The sequence below is a fragment of the Mus pahari genome, chromosome 2 (genome assembly GCF_900095145.1).
Source record: "Mus pahari chromosome 2, PAHARI_EIJ_v1.1, whole genome shotgun sequence".
NCBI classification, from domain to species: Eukaryota; Metazoa; Chordata; class Mammalia; order Rodentia; family Muridae; genus Mus; species Mus pahari.
In genome coordinates this window covers 32,950,462-32,970,010 of record NC_034591.1, presented here as the reverse complement: position 1 = coordinate 32,970,010, position 19,549 = coordinate 32,950,462, and positions in this window count along the sequence as shown.

Sequence of the window (19,549 nt, the reverse complement as noted above, 5' to 3'; positions counted from 1 at the left end):
GAATGGGTAAGTGTAGACCAACTGGTGTGTTAGGATGAACAGGAGATCGAAAAGAGTATGCTGAAGAGAAAAAGGAAGTCATGGCTATACTCTACTGATACTGTAAAACCCAAACTGTAAGGGTGGCTGCAATTTTAAAAGGAGATTTATTTCACTTTTGATTATGTCTCTGTGTGTGAGTCTGTGTGTCTGTATGTGCATGTGAATGCAAGTGCTCTGTGGGTCCAGAGAAGTCAGATCCCTTTGGGTCTGGGATTATAGGGAGTTGTGACAGGTGGCTGTGGTTTTTAGTGACACATACATGGCTTTGGTAGAAAGCCTGACATGGTGGTGCATGTTTTTAACTGCAGCACTTCAGGAAGCAGAGGCAGGCAGATATTGGAGTTCGAGGCCATTGGCCTGGTCTATAGACTGAGTTCCAAGACAGCCAGGGCTACACAAAACCCTGTCTTGAAAAACTGAGGGGTTGGCAAGATGGCTCAGTGGGTAAGACTGCTCTTCTGAAGGTCCTGAGTTCAAACCTCAGCAACCACATGGTGGCTCATAACCATCTGTAATGAGACCTGAAATCCCCTTCTGGTGCGTGATGCATCTGAAGACAGCTACAGTGTACTTATTTATAATAATAAATAAATCTTTGGGCTGGAGCAAGCAAGGACTAAGTGGTTAGGGTCAACCAGAGTGAGCAGGGTGGATCAGAGCGAGCAGAGGCCCTAAATTCAATTCCCAACAACCATATGAAGGTTCACAACCATCTGTATAGCTACACTGTACTCATATATATAAAATAAATAAAAATCTGAAAAATAAATATATATTAATGTGGAAACTGAGTCCTGAGCTAGCATTGGATTATTGGAAAGGAACAATCACTTAACTAAGACTCCAGAATAAGAGCAGGACCATCCAGGTGGGCATTGAACTCATCAATACAATGGCATGGGCCTTGTTGGAGACAGGGTATATATTGGATTTCCAAGTGTCCACGATAGTAAAACGAATGACTTGAAGGTCACTGGATAGCTCTAAGGGCAATATGCCCTGATAAGAATAGAGGTCAGGGGAGGTTGTATTTGTGTGAAGTCTAATTCATCGAGTTCAGTGAAAAACATTGTTTCATGTTCTGCCATGCTACTAGTGGCTGCTAGAGGGCAGCAGAAGCCAGGAACAAGCAAGGAAAGCCTTAACAAGAGGACAAGAGCAAAATGCTTTGTCTTCACCCACACAGCCAGGGCAGAAACAAAAGTCTGAGTTCAAGGAGTCTGCAGTGTAAGGTTCCATTCAGTAACTGGAGAGTCCAACAAAAATGTACAAGAGTGCAGTAAGGGTTTCAGTGGCTACCATTCACTCACTTTGACCCTTTTGGTGAACTAAAACAAATACTGGGAAGAGCCACCGAAAGCTAAGTCAAAAGCCAGGGCCCACTGTCAATGTGAAGGAGAGGAAACCTTAAATGGCTGCAAAGTTGAAAGTGAACACGTCAATGAATAAAGGTGTGCTTAGAAGAACTTGGGCTGTCTGAGGCCATGACTTTCAGACTATGACAAAATCGAAACAGAACCTCAACTAAAACAGGCCCCACAGGGAGGCAATGGCTAACAAACATTAAGGGCAAGAAGATGGTCACAAGAGGTGACTTTTGTTTGCTCTTCTGAAGCAGGCTTTCATATAGCTTAGGCTGGCTTCGAACTTGCTATGTAGCCAAGGATTATCATACCTCTACCTCCGAAGCTATATGTAGGATTTTATAGCAGGGTCCTGGCTTAAATGTCAGGAATAGGTTTCTTTTTTTGTTTGCTTGCTTTTTCCGTTTTTCGTTTTCGTTTTCTCTTTAGGTTTTGTGAAACAGAATCTAACTCTGTAACCCACACTGATTTGACCTTGTGTTCCTCTTGCCTCCTAAACTGTGGAATTAGAGGGGTGAATCACAACTGGCTGGGTTACTGCACATAGGAATAAATTTCAAGATATCTCAAATTCTAAGACTGCACTGATTGGTGATTCACATATATGCATGCATATGTATATGATACACACACACACACACACACACACACACACACACACACACACACGAAACAAACAGAGCTCAAACCAGTAACAATATGGCATCAGCTCTGACTAGATGTTTGAATATAGCCTTCATGAGAATGCTGTAAGCCTGATGTACATATGTGGAGAATAGGAGCCAGAATATTTAACACTTCATCCTGCATGTTTCTGTAAGAAGAAGAAAAGGAAGTAAGATTTCCTGGTTTGAATAGAGGTGTTGTGTGTCTTTGAAAAATGTTGAAAGAATTTGGGAAAGAATGCATAAAATCTCACAAATGTAGCTTAAACTCTTTAGGTGTTGATACGTTGTATCATGGAGTTAGGAGGGCTTTGAAGGTTTTTAGGGATTTTTAAGGTTTCTATATTGAGAGCTTCCAACTTTGAACTCTACAGTTCTAAATGATAAAGCTTTTTCAAAACGATTGTTATTTCCTCCCTGAAGCAATCATTACATTATTAAAAAGTATTTTTTTTGTTTTCAGTTATTTTAAATTTGTATGTAAATTTATTTTAAAATGGAACTTACTGCCAATTGAATTTTATATTTTATGGAAAACTATACAAAAATGAATAAATGTGACAAAATTGCTTATGGTTATTATACTGCAAATATTTTTGATAACCTAATCAAATTATATATGAGGAAAGTAAAATGTGAACATTTGAAAATACAAAACAACTTTAAAACTCCTTGGAGATGGGCTGGCAAGATGACTCAGCAGGTAAGAGCACTGACTGCTCTACCCAAGGTCCTGAGTTCAATTCCCAGCAACCACATGGTGGCTTACAACCATCTGTAATGAGATCTGACATCCTCTTCTGGTGTGTCTGAAGACAGCTACAGTGTACTTAATTATAATAAATAAACCTTAAAAAAAAACTGCTTGGAGACCAAAATCTAATTTGTCTTTTCATCTAATTTAATAAAAAATATAAAAAAGAATGCTGAACAGTGATACAAGTTGATTTTGTTGTTCGGTTGGTATAGGTGTGTGCGTGTGTGTGTGTGTGTGTGTGTGTGTGTGTGTGCTTGCATGCATGTGTATGTATTCATACACATGGGTGTGTGTGCACATGTATTTTGTGTATATGGAGGTTAGAGGGCAATGGAAAGTTACACCTTATTATCATCATTATTTTTAAAAAACAGGGCCGCTCATTAGGTAGCCCTCTAGCCCCAAAGCCCCTCCTACCTCCATCCCTTGCCTCCATTGCTGGGATTACACATGTGTGCTGCCACACCACCTGTATGTGGATGCTAAGGATCGAAGTCAAGTTTCATGCTGCACGGGCCCCGCTTTGCAGACTGAGCCATGTTTTCAGTCCTTTGTCAAATTAAAATTTAAAGCTGCAATGTACATTGTAGCTTTTACCTTAGATATTGCCTGGCAGATGTGGGACTTGGAGTTTTACCACAAAGGACTTTTATTTTTTTCAAGCAGTTCAACATCCTGTAAAATTTTGTGTGTATTTTTTTTTTTTTTTACCAGAAGCACCCTGTCAGTCATAACTGGGGTGCTCAATTTTAATTAATTGAAAGCACATGAAGCTGCTGATCTCTATAACAAGGTCTGAGAAATAGCACTGTTTTGAATTGATGAATTTTAACCAAACTTAAAAGTTCTAGTATTTAATGCAGACTCACAGACTCACTGTGAACAAATGATTGTGATTTTGAAAAATTGAAAATAACTGCAGGCTTCTTAGAGACCCCGAGGGAACTACAAATGGCTCCTTACTTGTAGTGATTTCAATTATGGTTTCTCCCTTTAAAAGATTTATTTTTCTTAGCATGCACAGTACTAGGTTTCATACTGATACTTTTCACCCAAAATTGTTCTTCTTATTCCTCCCTTTTTCTTCCAGATTTCATCCTTACAGTGCACCCTGTCAACCCTAGTAGCTTCTTTTCTTCATGCCACATCGATACTTTTGACTCCCGATTCTTCAAAATCCCTTGTTCCCCTTTTGCAGAAATAGAGTTTGCAATTTTATGATGCTGGACAAATGATATACATTGAGCAAAAGCTGTATCTGTACTTTCTATTTTGAAATTTGTTCTCCTGGGCTAGTGATATGCAATATGATAGTGTCATACTCTGTTGTGACCTGGGACAATGAAAACCAGCTGCAGCTCTCAGTCAGCCAAGGAAGTGATCACAAGGAGAAGCTACTGGCATTTGGCCAGGGGCTGTGTAGTGTAATCCTGATGCTTCACAGGCCAGGGGAACTGAAAATATATGAATATGTCATATGGAGTATGTGTATAATTATAGATGAGTACACACACACACACACATGGAATGGTATAGACAGCTGGTCCTTCACAGAAAGATTCATTGTGATTTTATTTTATTTTATATTTAAATAATATCTGGGAGGTATTTTTTTTTTAGTACACAGAATCAGATCATTTTGACTGAAGATATTTAATCCTGTTTAGGAGATGGACCATTGCAGGGCTATGTAGTAACGTGTAGCTCATGCTTACAGAGATAGTGAGTGCAAAATATGGAACAGAATCGAGTATCTTATTTTTCTGAGATACTTGACTCCTAAACCAGGTGTGCTGGAGAATGGAGAGTCTGAACTGATACAGTTTCTTCTGGTTAATGAAAATAGGAACATACCACAACCTTCTTTTGGTTGGAATCTTATGATCTCAGTGTGTCTGAACATCAGCTCCAATCTGCAAACATCCCATAGGGTAGAGAAAGCTGTTACTGGGAGGTCAGATAACTTGGAGTTAGCAGTAATAATCAAAATCACAGAGAGTGGTGCCTGATATCTGCTAGATTCAGAAGCCATCCTTCCTGGTTATTAATTGAGTAAGCAAGCTTTGATATTGTCATCTGTTTTTTTCTTTTTTTCTTTTTTTTAACATGAGAGATCAGAGGTTGAGTTGGTAGGGTTGAGAAAATGTTGGTCACTGGGTATAATTCTAAGGACTAGTTCAAGCTAGCCACTGTTCAAGATAATTACAGTTAATATCAGAGTATTATATTGAAAGAACCCAGTAGACTCTATTTTAAGCCATCTCACCTTGAAATACTATTTGAGGTAAGGTATATGCTAAATAGACCAATTTAACCACTCTCTTGTGTAATGGATACGTATTTTAAAATATCATTCTGTATGTAAGTATACTTATTTTGTCCACTAAAATAAAAGGATCCAGGTGAATATTAACTACCTAATAGGTCTGTGAATTAGAAAGGAAATTATCTATGACATCTGGGAATGGTCTGACCCTATGAAGTGGACCAGGGTGTTAAGAGGAAGTGGCTTCATTATGGTATCTGAGTTGTGGGATTTGCCTACAGAAAAGTCCATAAACTATCAATGTCCGGCAAGGCCACTATGCAATTTTGTGGTATCAAGCTGAAGTAAGACAATTCTATGATCATGTGCAAGCACATACAACAGTATGAACATTCTTCATACCACTAAGAATCCTTGTATCTTGACTAAAATGATTGAATGTAACTTCTTTATATTGATACACTGTAAGTTTAGTTTTATACTATTTGCCTCTTAAATAGGAGTTACTAGGATACTGATTATAGAATTTTTCCATTTTCTTATTTTAGATCCAGAGCAACATCTTCCATAAACTGCCTTCAACTACTAGAACACAAGCCCGAGACCCAGTCTTTCTGACACCTACTGCTGAGATGCCATATGGTTCTCCACCATGTATAATGTCATGGTTTAAGACTCGAGAAAAACAAATCCTGTGTGTCAATTTGTTCATTATTGGTGGTCCTGAGGTAGAAAGCTTGGCATGAGAAATGAGTATTAGTAAGTGCAAAACAGTAAGTATAATGCCGGTTTCCTTCTTAGCACTCAATGACTGATATGAATATTACCTATTCAGTGTCTTAGATTTGTAGATTGAGATATGAAAACTCAGAGGTGCCTGGAACTGGGAGGTGGCATTGCTAAAAGCCTAGTTCCTTTGAGTCTTTCTTTAGTCCATGTTTTTATGATACCACACTGTTTCATTTTGATTCATCTTTTTTTCTTTCTACCCTATTGATAGGAGGCAATCTTATAGGTTCCTGGGATTGTGATCTGTTTTGATCTATGTTTAAATAAAATTTTTTCCTTTAAAGAGAATAAAAGCAACTTGTAACCGTGTTATATATGCAGAGGCTTGGTAGGAGAAAATCTTTCAAATTTCTATCCCTTTACTACTACAATTACAGTTTTTTGATTATTGTAAAATTGTTTTTAATCATTTGAAGTCTCATTGGAAAGACTATTATGATAAAGAATATTAATTTAGATCTTTTGCAAGATATGGTACATGAAATGCAAGACTAAAGTTTTAGTCCTAAGATAGCCTCAAGCCATCTAAAAATGTGAGTTCAGGTTTTGGCCTCATGTAAAACCGACCAATTAGCTTATAAGACAATAAGATAATATTGGGGAACCTCAGAAAAGTAGAACACTGACACCTAAAGCATTCTTCACGTATGGACATAGAGATGATAGATAATAGATAATACTAGATAATAGATAATACTAGATAATAGATAATAACTGATAATACATAATAGATAATAAACACAGTCAATTCATGTGCTTTATGTTATCCACCATATCTACAGAGTAAGGACATATTGCTGATGACATTATTCACTTTAAATTAGGGCATAGGTTAAAGTAGCTGGTAGTGACCAGGAAACTCTGATGGCTACCATTCATAGTGCCAGAAGATGTTATGAAAGGTAGTGAGGGAGGACTGCAGTACTCTTTGTCCAGGGAAGATGTACTGCATAACAGTGTACTGGTATAACAGTGGAATGACTGTTATGGGGATAATCACTTTCTGGGGGATAACATGACTGGTACAGTAAGTCTGGTCAAATGTTCCTGGCTGATGAGATAGCAGCCATAGGACAGAATCTACTACTGTTATTTTTTAAACATTCATGCTGCCAAATGGTCTAAAATTTAAGTTCACCTTCATAAAATTGAAATGTTTACAACTTTGGTTATTAAAAATGTCTCTTTGGAGTGGGTAGAAGTTTTGCAGACATCCATAATTGGTAAAATGCTCAATATAAGTAATTGTGAGTGCATAGGTGGGTGGATGATATATATCAACCTTCCATCACACAAAGCCTAGGGAACATGGCAGAAGGTGGAAAGAGAGAATGCCAGAAGTGGAGGGTGAAGAGGAGAGCTGTGAAGAATATATTTCTGGACTTGACAAGGTTATTGCAGACATGCACTCCCTATGAGTAGCTTCACAAAATAAAGACAGTCCAGTATGGGCTGGGGAAGCCCAACTCCTAGCTAAAGAGCTATTGACAATTTATATCTTTTTTTTGTTTTGTTTTTGTTTTTTGGCCCCTAAAATCGCTGTTTTAATGCTATTTATGCTGCAAGAGATGAAGCATTATGCAAGACCAAATGTTACAGAGCTTACCATGGAGTAGGGGTAGGTAATTTTAAGGAACACATATGTTTTGATACAAGGCATTATTATGAAGCCTTGGCTAGCCTTGAGTTTGCTATATAGACTAGTTTGACCTTGAAATCACAGAGATCTTTCTGCCTCTACCTCTGGAATGCTAGGATTAAAGGTGTGCTCCACAATACTTAGCTTTAAACATACAATAATTTTAAAATACAGGTTATGATAAGAACTTTGAGGAAAACAGAACAGAGTGGTATGACTGGGTATGGATCAAACTAGTCTACTTTTTCTTGAAAATTTATTGCAGCATTTTAGTGAATAGTGCAATGTGACCAGTTAGAACCATTGTTTCTCAGTACTGCTCTTATTGATACACTGACAAAGTGTGTTCTGTGCTATTGAGTTATCTATTTGACTTTTAGACTTTTAGGACAAAAGTATATTTCAATCACAAAATGAAGTACTAGTTTCTGTGAATTTCAGTAGTTGTGTGAAAATGAATTTGTGTTTCAAGTGAGACATATTTTTTCATCATATCATTTATTTGAAGCCTTCAGTATATCCCAACATAAAGGTATGTATTATATGAAATATTAGTTTACTTGACCATGGAGTTACATTATTTTGGGGGAGTTCCTTAAATAGAGGAGTGTTTTGTGGAATATATTTTCTCAGATGTCTGCCTGTCTGTCTCTGTCTCTTTCTTCTGTCTTTTTTCTGATGTATGATACACTGTAGTACTATGGCTTTATGACAGCTTTGATCTCTTGCATTGACTTAGATATGAATTTCTTAAGTTTCCTTTGTCACTAGCATTCTGAAAGATAGATTTCAGGTGTAAGAGATATACCATTTCATAAGAATATACTATTTTGAATATGTTGGTATTGTTAATCCTGTTTTCTAGCATTTTAAATAATAAATAGAAGATTGAACTATTACACATAATTGTCACATAACCTAATTTCCCCCGTTAGCCACTAGTTCCATGATTGCAAGTCAGTTTTTCTTAATAAGCCTGTGGCAATTCTTGGGATTTAGTGAACACCAGGAGTTACGGTACCTTCCCTATCTTAATAAGAACACTAGATGTCTTTCTTTTTTTCTTTTTTAAAGATTTATTTATTATTTATTTATTATATGTGAGTACACTGTAGCTGTCTTCAGACACCTCAGAGGAGGGCGTCAGATTTCATTATAGATGGTTGTGAGCCACCATGTGATTGCTAGGATTTCAACTCAGGCCCTTCAGAAGGGCAGTCAGTGCTCTTAACCACTGAGCCATTTCTCCAGCCCACTAGATGCCTTTCTTTCCTTGTCAACACACATGAGCTGAACAGAAGGAAACCTGGTATCTTATTGAGATTGTTTGACTAGATGTATAGTGAAAAATAAAGTTTCCGGTCCACTTACAGATGTAAGTCAAGATTTCAGTACCCAAAGACAAAATTTAATTTCAGTTTTTAGGTATTCCTATTAAAATATTTTGCAATATCTACATGACATAGGATTAAAATATGTATCACATAACTAATGGTATACACATATATAAAATTTCCATTTAAAACACAAATATTTCATGGTTTCCTTCACTCCATTTTACACCTCAGCTTGGGAATGTATCCAGGTCCAAATATAGAGAACTACCTCAGTGGCAAAAAGGAAAAAAGCATCAAACCCTATAGTACTGTGTTCTTGTATAAATTGTAACAGTTATTTATCTATATTGCACTATATATAGTACTATAATTTACATGGTGGTCACCATTTCACAGACATTTGTATAATTTTTAATCAGTCTGATTTGAAATAATCCTCTGAATATTATTTTTGTAACTGGGATAAAATTTTCCTTGATTTTATTACTTTTTATAACTTGATGGATTCTAAATTGACTTTTAGTAATTCTATTCAGTTTAAAATACTTTCTAGATTTCTAGAACACTGAATATTTTCAGCTTGTTCTAAAAGGATTTCAGGTTTTTAAAAATTAATATTGTAATTTTTTCTTGTAAATTGTCTAGCTTCCCATATTCATTACATGCTAGGATTAACTTCATATTCTCAATGAAAGATTATATTTCAAAAGCTCTGAAATTCTTCTATTTTGATTTTTAGACTCACAACACTCTGGTACAAATTATCATTCTGAGGCATAAAGCCAATTCGTGTGTGTTTGCTTTCATTCTATACAAACAAGTCACGAATAATATAAATGAGCTTAGATGAAATCAGATACGATGTGGATTGAAGAGTGATGGCCAATGAAAACAAGAAGAGTGATTAGTATTGTTCTTGCTGTATGATGAATTACCCTATACCATGCAGTAAAACAATGGATTGTTCTTCAGAATATCACAGACTCTTTAGCAAAGCAATGACAGGAAATATATAGTCCTCTATCATTTAGCCAAAAGTGAGACTTACAAAAAATGTTGAAAAAATTTCCTCAAGTATCAAAGACCATCACGGTACTGGTACTGATGAGAAAGCACACACCGTGTCCTTGGTAATGGGTTTATTGTATTTTATCCATTTCCTTTGCAGTCCTGCTCTGTGATAGTAAACTGTTTTGATCTCTTAGTACTTACCTCAAAGTGGACTAGGAGCTCCTCTACCCTTGGGGTACTGGTAAGAGCCTATTGATTCTATTTGATCTAGCATGTTAAACACTAATGACATAAGTCAAGAGAAATATACATAGTGAGTGCATCAAAGAGATACTTTTACTCCTAGGCATAAGGCAGTTGCTTAGCAACCCACGTCACACTTTGTGGTCATCTGTTAGGAAAGACACAAAGTCAATAGTGACTCAAGGCTTAAGACTGTAAATGAAAACAAACAAACAAACGACAATTTGTTGAATTAAAGAAAAGTACTGCCTCAACAAACATAAAATGAGTCACTGATGCGAGGCATCTATTTGAAGTCTCCAGAGCATCAATGAAATTGTCAAAAAAAACAAAAAAAAACAAAAACCAAAAACCCAAAACCAAACAAAAACAAACCAACAAAAAAAAACTACATTCAAATCCACTAGGCTGAGAGATCACTGAAAATAGACTAAAATGCGCATGAACTACTCCCATATGCTAGGATCTACCTTCGGAACACTGATTATCTGCAAGCTGTGGTAATCTAAGTGGTTCATACTATTTAGATTAAGTAGTTCCACAGGCTGTATAGCATCTATATCATCTTTTGACTTGGGAGTTTTATTAGTAACAATAATAGTAATAACACTTACAATAATCTTTTATGTCTTTACCTAGTATCATATTTTTAGCTTATTCATTACTCTCTCATTATATCCTGACCAGTTTCCCCTCTCTCCATTCCTTCTGATCCTCCTCTCTCTCCCCGTCTCATTCTCCTGATCCAATCCTCCTCTTCTTCCCTTCAGAAAGAGCGGGCCTCTGAGGGTTACCAACTGAACATGGCATATAAAGTTGCAGTAAGATGAAGCACATACCCTGACATCTAGGCTGGATGAAGTAACCACATAGGGAGGAAAGAGGTCCCAGGAGCAGGCAAAAGGGAGTTGGAGACAACCATTACCCCCACTGTTGGAGGTAGAAGAAGAACGTGTACTCACTTATAAGTGATTACTAGCTGGTTTGTGAAGAATAAGCAATCATACCACAATCTACAGGTCCAGAGAGGCTAAGTAGTCAGAAGGTCTCGAGGGAGGATTCGCGGATCTTCCTGAGAAGGGGGAGTAGGATAGACTAAATACCACATTTGAGTCAGCAAAGTCTGTGACTTAGAAGAACTTTTACAAGACGAGAGTCTGGGCTAGGGTTCAGGTTAAGAGGGATACCAGGGTTATTATTTTAGTCTTGTAAACTCTGCTTATTGAGTATCTAAAATGACTGACAGTTTCTATTCTTTATTTTTTTTTCCTGGATAAAGAATTGCTTTATCTGATATTTGAATGTTGCTTAGCTAATACTCTCTTTATTCCATGGAGGAGTGCTTCACCAAAAGGTTTATGTAGTGGCCTTTTGATGTTAGACAAAGTGTTTAATGTGAGTCTCAGTTTTCCGAAATGTGAAACTTTGAGGGCAGTAAAATAGTCCTCCCAAAGAGCAGTTGTGAAATTTTAACAAAGTAATATTTGTAAAGTACCTGGTACATACATTCTACTAGCTTCGTGATAATTATCAGTATTCTGTGGTATAGACTAACAGGGTGGTTTGGTAAATAGAAGTATTATATTTTATTTACTAAAGTTATAAAACTGAGAAAGTATATTAACTTGTTGTTTCTATTGTTTATAATTCTCTGAGAAATTAAGTTAATCACATGCGCTTAGTATTTAGGTGTTATCATCACTTTCGAACATTAAATATACTGCATTTTATTGCCATTATAGATGATAACTGTACTACATGGTATTCTTGAGAGAAATATAGACATTAAAATACCTTTCTATTCACCTGTCCATCGATGTATTATTCTTGAGAGAAATAGAAATATTAAAATATCTATTTATCTGTCCATCGATGTATCCATCCTAATACTCTGTGAAGGGAAGGAGGGCAGGTGGGTGGTGACATAAGCTGATAGTGTGGTAGTGTATGAGGGCAGCAGAAGATTAATACTGTACCTGAAATATAAAATCAATTATGTCCCTCTCCCACTTTTATGTTTTATTCAGATGCTCAGTAGATCAAAGGATGCCCACTTATGTCAAAGGCTTCTTTACTCAATCTACCAATTTAAACGTACCTCTTCCAGAAACACACAGACATACTCAGAAACATCATATGCTTTCTCAGATATCTGGGAACGTTCTTATCCAGTCACCTTGCTCTCAAGTAACCATCTCTTAGACTCTTTGTTTATTCCTGCAATAAGTACATAAGTCGACAAAATCTGTTAGGAAATGAATGCTTCCTTCCTAGTGGAACTATAGTGTTTTCAGCATAAAAACCCTCCAAAATCCATAGGTTTGCCATCTCTTAGAGTCATGCATTTATCTCTGAAGCACAATCTAACCTTTTTAGATCTGAGTTTAATTTTGAGAGTGTTTTTAAAATTTGTTACCGTTTTCCATGATGTTGAATTTAGTAATCCTAACCAGTCAATTAGGAAGAGTAGTGTTCTGATGAAAATAAAGTATCAGAATGCGTCTTTATTATATGTTAGTCCATGTGTTTTCCAGGACTGGTTGCATGTAGCTGTTCTCCCAGTGAGTGTGGAACATTGTTAACTTGGACCCTGCAATTACTTATACTCAGCACTATGATAGGTTCTGGCAATCTGTCCATCAGAACAGTTGAGCAGTTCAGAACTAAGCCTTGCTCCTGGAACAGCGTGAGAGCTAGGTTAAGGGAATAAGTGCCTGAAAGGAAATTAATAGAGTGTGAACATGGGAGTGTCATTACTGGTTCAATGAGTTGCAAGAGTGGCTGGAAGAATCTCTGAGCAGATACCACATAGACTGAACTCTTTCAGGACCACATGGAGACCTTGGACCTCAATGTCCTTGTGCCTCGTTGGACTCTACACCTACAGCTGACCTTTCTACGTCTGCAGGATTTCTGGGTTTGAACAATACAATGTGATTTTCCATTTTTTTCCTTTATGAAGGCATTTGGCTTTTATCTTTGTTTCCTGAGACAGATGCTTCATTTCACTGATAGATTTAATGTCATCCTACGGCAAGCTGGTGCTTCGTTCCTTTTATAAGAATGTTTTTCTTCGACCTGTTTCATTTCCACCTATGCTTTTTTATATATAAAGAATAAACTCTTCAGTAATAACCTAGAGTCATCTGATGGTGCAGATAAGGCAGGAGATGCTAAGCACAAATTATAGCTGGTCATTTCATTTTTCAGGTTTATTTTTCTGTATATTAATCACTAGTTTACCATAAACAGTCAAGTACTCCCTGAAAAGGACATCGTAAGGCTGTTTATTTAGTGCTAATTACTCTGTTTTCATCAAGTTTTAACTGTTTGAACTTATGTTATATGTGTTTAGAGACAAATCTGCTTTAACTGCAACATGAATGAATCCTTGCTTTGATACCAGTGGTCCTTTCAATTCTGTTACCTTTCAAAATACTTTAACACAATTCACAGATTAATAGGTTTGAAATCATGTTTATCCATTTATATCATTGAAGCCTAAATCACAGAATTTCTATTTTGCTATAAATCATATTCTACGTGATTATTTGGGCAATTAGGATGTTGTTAAAATTTCTAATTAGCACATAACAAAAGATTTTACAAGAAGAAGTTAAACCACATAAAGCATAAAAGTGAACGTCATGTTACAATAACACCTGTAACCCAAGTTTTACATGTATTGTTTGAAATGAGCTTTATGCAAACTAATTTTAAATTTTATCTAGGAGGTACAGGATGAAGCAGTTGTTTACATAAACAAGCTAATTAGAATTTATTTTTTACTAAAGAGTTCTTATTGCTTTACCTTTAATTAAAAGACATTAGGACACTAAGTTGCTTCATAGATTTTTCTATTTGTACAGATAGGCAAAATTATATAGCATGAAGCAAGTTATTGCCATAAATACTTGCAAATCCCTTTTATAGACTCTTTTGGCTCTCTATCTCTCTTTATAATAAAGAGGCATTTGGGAACAAACATAAAAAAGAATTCCATTTAATTTATGGAACAATGTTTTGAAGGAATTTTAAGAATACCAAGAGTTATTTTGTGTGGTTCATTTGACATTTTGTACTTATAGTTGTAATTTAATTACATTTGGGGGCTGTGTTTATCATTGACTAACTAATAGTATGAAATACTTGTGCATTCAACTTGATCTTAGTGATCTACATCATTTTTTATATCTATATGCCATTGTAGGCATCTCAGTGATGACCTTGTGGAGGTACCTAGTTTCTGAGGATAGCTCTCAGAATGATTCACTATGCTTCTGCTTAATGAATTCATTAACAAACATATCCCAATATCAGTTAAAGAACATTTAGACAGAAAAAGAAGCTGTTTTCGACCATGACTCAGTCCACTTTCCTTTGAAGGGCACCTCAGGTCTACTTAAATATGATCTACCGGATGACTGTATGAGAATAGATCTGACCCAGCATTTCCTATCTCATAATTCTTTTGAGTCTAAACTTTTGAATCTGAACTCTGTTTGGAACACTGATCTAAAAATTAATTTTAAGTTTAAAGTGGAGAAAACAAAAATATTTCACTGTTTCTTTCCTCACATTTTCCATTTTCAAACTAATAAAAATAATACAATATCAAGTGTATATTCTTGAAGTCAAAGGAAGAATTCATAGTCTATAATTCCTCAATGATTTAAATGTTTCTTCCCTTTCTGTCAATTTCTGTGTCTACTTTCTGGACACAAAGAGAAAGTATAACTCTTTCTAATTTACTTATACAAAATTTTGATACTTAATTCATAGAAATTTGAGTATATAAATTGCTGAAAATACTGCTTTGAGCAGTTCAGATATTACTGATGAACAGGGGTTGGAGAAATGGCTCAGAGATTAAGAGCACTGGATACTTGTTCAGAGGTCTTGAGTTTAATTCCCAGCAACCACATGGTGGCTCACAACAATCCATAATGAGATCTGGTGCCCTCTTCTGGTATGGAGGCTGAACATTGTACACATAATAAATCACACACAAAAAAAGACAATAGTGTACAAAGATTAATGGAAACATAGATCATTAAAAAAAAAGCTCATTAACATTTTCTGAATATTCCCAATCTGTGTTGCTTCAGAAATTTTTTATAAATAATATATAAACAAACATGTTTTTCCCTCCTTCAAATAGCACCAGCATGTCATTTTGTATAGTATGTGACTTAATTTTTTTTTATCTTATTAAAAAAAAAGTTGGCAAGCTGGTCATGAGAGTACAACCTCCACTCTTGGGAGGCTGAAACAGGATGATAATAGGTTCAAAGCCAATCTTGGTCACATAAGGAGACCCTGACTCACAAAAGACCAAACCAAACCACTGTAATATGCATTTGTTCTACTCCCAGATTATTTTTTGATTGCTGAAAGAGAGATATATGGTTCAAAAATGAAAAAGAAAGAGGTTTAAATTTTCTTTCTCATATACTTTCTATCCCCTCAATGTATATAAACAATTAGTTTTGTTTTTGTTTTGTTTCTGATTAAGACTGTGACCTATTTCTGAAAATGGGATTCACATGCTTTAGAAAATCTAGCATTCTCGGCAGTCCATGTTATTTTCTAATGTATATAGAAAACATTGTTGCGTGTGCAACAAATTCTCATATGATATGAGGCATTCTAACAGAAAAATTACTTAATTTTGTAATAAAGAACTTGAGCAATCAAGAAAACTGCAAAAAGAAAGTAGTGAAAGTTATTTTCTGTGCCACTACTCCCAAACATCCATCATAGTACATGACCATTATTCCATTATCCTTTTATGAATGTATGAACATATAAACAAGAAAACATTAAAATACATTTTTTAAGAAAATGTGGTGATATTGGACATGCTATCTTAAAACTAAGACTTAGTTTTATTTTAATTAACATTAGTAAATGAAAATGAGGTGAAATAGAGGGTGAACTGTAGAGACATCTTTCTTCTTCCATTACAACCTGAAGCTCCTGAAAGACTCCTTTAAAATTAAACAGAACAGGGATGGAGAGATGGCTTGGTTAGTGAATGTGATTCCAATGCTGTGAAAGCCAAAGAAAAATCAGAGAGAGGAGAATTCCTGGGGTTCTGTGGCCAGCCTGGCTAGCTGAATTGGAGAATGCCATGCTCAGTGAGATATCTTAAAATACCTAATAATATACCCAATCTGTTCTCTGATTTCACACACATGCATGTGCATGCTCACACTCTCTTTTACACACACACCACATACTACACATACAATAATAAAAATAAAATAAGAAATAAAATATATAGTAGAGAGGGATACGGAAGACATTTGAAACTGAACTCTGACCACACACCCACATGGTCACTCATGTGGGTGCATAAGGTTCCCAATAAACATACGCACACAGAAGATTAATAAAAATAATTATGCAAAACATTAAATGCTAGGAAATGTTCTAAAAAGTTAAAACTATCAGTTTTCACTGACAGCGCTTGTTCTGTTAATGGGGCCAGATACGTTTACTTCTTTTGACTTGACTAGTCTAGTATTGGAGCAGCCCTCTCTGTCTAGCATAATATTTGCTGCACTTCTATTGTTTTAAAGTATTTGCATTCTAACAACATCATCATCATTTAGTCAAATATTTTTTTCTCTGTGTTAATGCTATGAGGTGTAATTTATTTATAATTTAGATAAGTCTATACTATAAGAAGCCATTATCTTTATTAGTGCTTTGATTCTTAATTGATTTCCTTAAACTTTCTGTCATTTTCTGACTCTTATTATGTTTTTCTTTTTTGGGGGGGATAGGTAGTAATAGTTCAGGGTCTAAAATTACATGGATCTAGGTATTTATGGAAAGTTTTTTGAGATGGAAATAATGTATATTAGAAAGCTTGGCAGAACAAGTTATTCTTTTTTTGTTTTTTTTTTTTTAATGGAGGGAAGGTTTATTTGACTCATGGTTTCAGAAAGATTTCAGTGTATAATAGTAGGGAAGGTGTGTAGGTGGGAGAAGTCCCATCCATAGCATCAGGAGCTTGAGACAATAGTTATTTACATGCTGGTTGACTAGGAAACATACAGCAGCTATTACTAAGGGCCAGGCGACAGCCTTCAGATGATCATTTAGTGACTCACTGCTGGCAGATAGCCCTTGCCCCCTAAAGGCGGTGCAGCATCTCAAATAAAACCATATGCTGTGAAGCCAGTGTTCAAGTGAAGAGCCTGCAGGTCATTTAAGATTCAAGTCATGACAACTTTGCCTTGCTGTCTCCATATATAACCAGATATATGTAGGTTCTTAAAAAGTTGGAATATTATTCTTTTTTAACTTATTTTATTAGATATTTTCTTCATTTACATTTCAAATGCTATCCCGAATGTCCCCTATACCCCCCCCCCAGGTTATTCTTTATAGTCTGGTTGGACTGTAACTGATCACTGAATGACCTAACAGTAAAGACATTTCCAGAAGAGGAAGGAGCCTTCCTTAAATTTTGTCTCTGTATTCAAGACTACAATATCAGTTCCTATCTTAGTTTCCAGCCAGCTCTACAAATTTCAGACTTGCTACTCTCTGCAATTGTATGAACTTACAAATCTTTACTACTTGCTTACTCTCTCTCTCTCTCTCTCTCTCTCTCTCTCTCTCTCTGTGTGTGTGTGTGTGTGTGTGTGTGTGTGTACACGGGCACACATGTTTGCTTGTGAATGCTTTTGTGAAGTCTTGTCCCAAACTTCAATTTGTATAGTGTCTCTTGATTCTCTGAGTTACGTTTTTATCTTTCCCCATCCTATTATAGATGGTGGGTGTTTATTTCCCATGGCTTCCTTAGCAGAAGCGAGAAGGGTTGGAAAGACAATTGCCTTGCATTTGGTGCCTTTTTGCCAGATTATTTGTCTGTTCTTGTTTCTGATTTCCAAGGTTCTTTTGAGCATCTCACATCCTGAAATCATTTAGGATATATGCCGTTTCCCCACCAAGGGAACAAGGAAATGGATCTGCCACTCCTAAATATGTAGAACAAGGGCCCTTCGCTTCCATTAGACAGATGCAATTTCACAGCTTCATTGCTCACTTCCTAAACTTTATCTATTTCTTTTCTGTAGCTTTCCCAACTTTCCTTCACTAAAGTATTTGGAGAATTACAAGTATCATACTCCTTGACTCATTGTCTGCCCTGAAGCTGGAAAGAACAGTTAAAGAGTTCAGTGTCTCTCTCTAAAGCATTTCCCACTATGTTCTGGAATCTCACTGTTGTTTTCTCTCTTGGCTGCTAGTTTTTGAACTTCATGGTGTGGAACCGTTTAGTCACTGTTGTTGAATTTCTACATATTTTGGTTCATGACATTGGATGTTAGGAGAGAAAATCCCATGCAACAACTTTATTCCATTGTCTTTAGCTTAGAAATCCCCAAAGCCTGTTGTTAGCTAGAAAATATTTCTCAACATTGTATGGAAATGAAAATTTGCAAATAGAAGATTAGATAGGGCACATTATCATGTGAACAAGTGCTTAATTACATTAGTGATGCAAATGTTTTTTGAGATTATACTTTTGTAAACAAGATGATCTTGTAATGGAGGATTTGTGGTAACTACAATGTAAAGGAGCCTCAAAGGAAAAATTAAGAAAACTAAGTATGCAAACTGTTTATTTCCAGAGCTAGTATAGTGTGATAAAATGTAATGAATACCAAAGAGGGTGTGCAAAATGACAACACAGTGCCTCTATAACCACCTCATCCTATCCTTTTAAATGTCTAGATTACTTCTCATTTCTCATAACTGAACTGAAGAAATGTTGTCTCAGACTGACACACTTTTGAGTGTTTTAAATCTCTAGCAATCAAAAACACACTTGGTAGAGAACTAATTTCACACCTCAGGCATTAAAAGCCAGAGTTTGTATTCATTGTTTGTTTATTTTACATAATGTAAAACAGCATGAAGCATGATATATTACACAATGGATGAATGGGGATTTTAGAATAGGGAATCATTTTGCATTTACACCTGGTAGATGACATTTTATATATTGGAAACTGTCCTGCTATATCAAACATGATTTTTTTCAATAAATCGAATTCTTGTCAAGGTATATTAAATGAGAAAAGATCTATACTGTTTGATTATATTTTCTATACTATGAACATGATTTTATGAGTTATTGTGATATCAGTGCTGAAGCCTAATAATCCAGGTTATGTTATAAATGTGGAATATGCAAAAGCTAGGAATCACCATAAAAATATAGCCTGATAATTACAGATAGTTGTGGTTGCTGAGAATTGAACTGATGGCTTCTGGAAGAACACCCAGTGCTCTTAACCCCTGATTCAACTCTCCAGGCCCCATTGATTTTATACATACATAGTACATGCATACATACATACACACACACACACACACACACACACACACACACACATATATATATATATATATATAT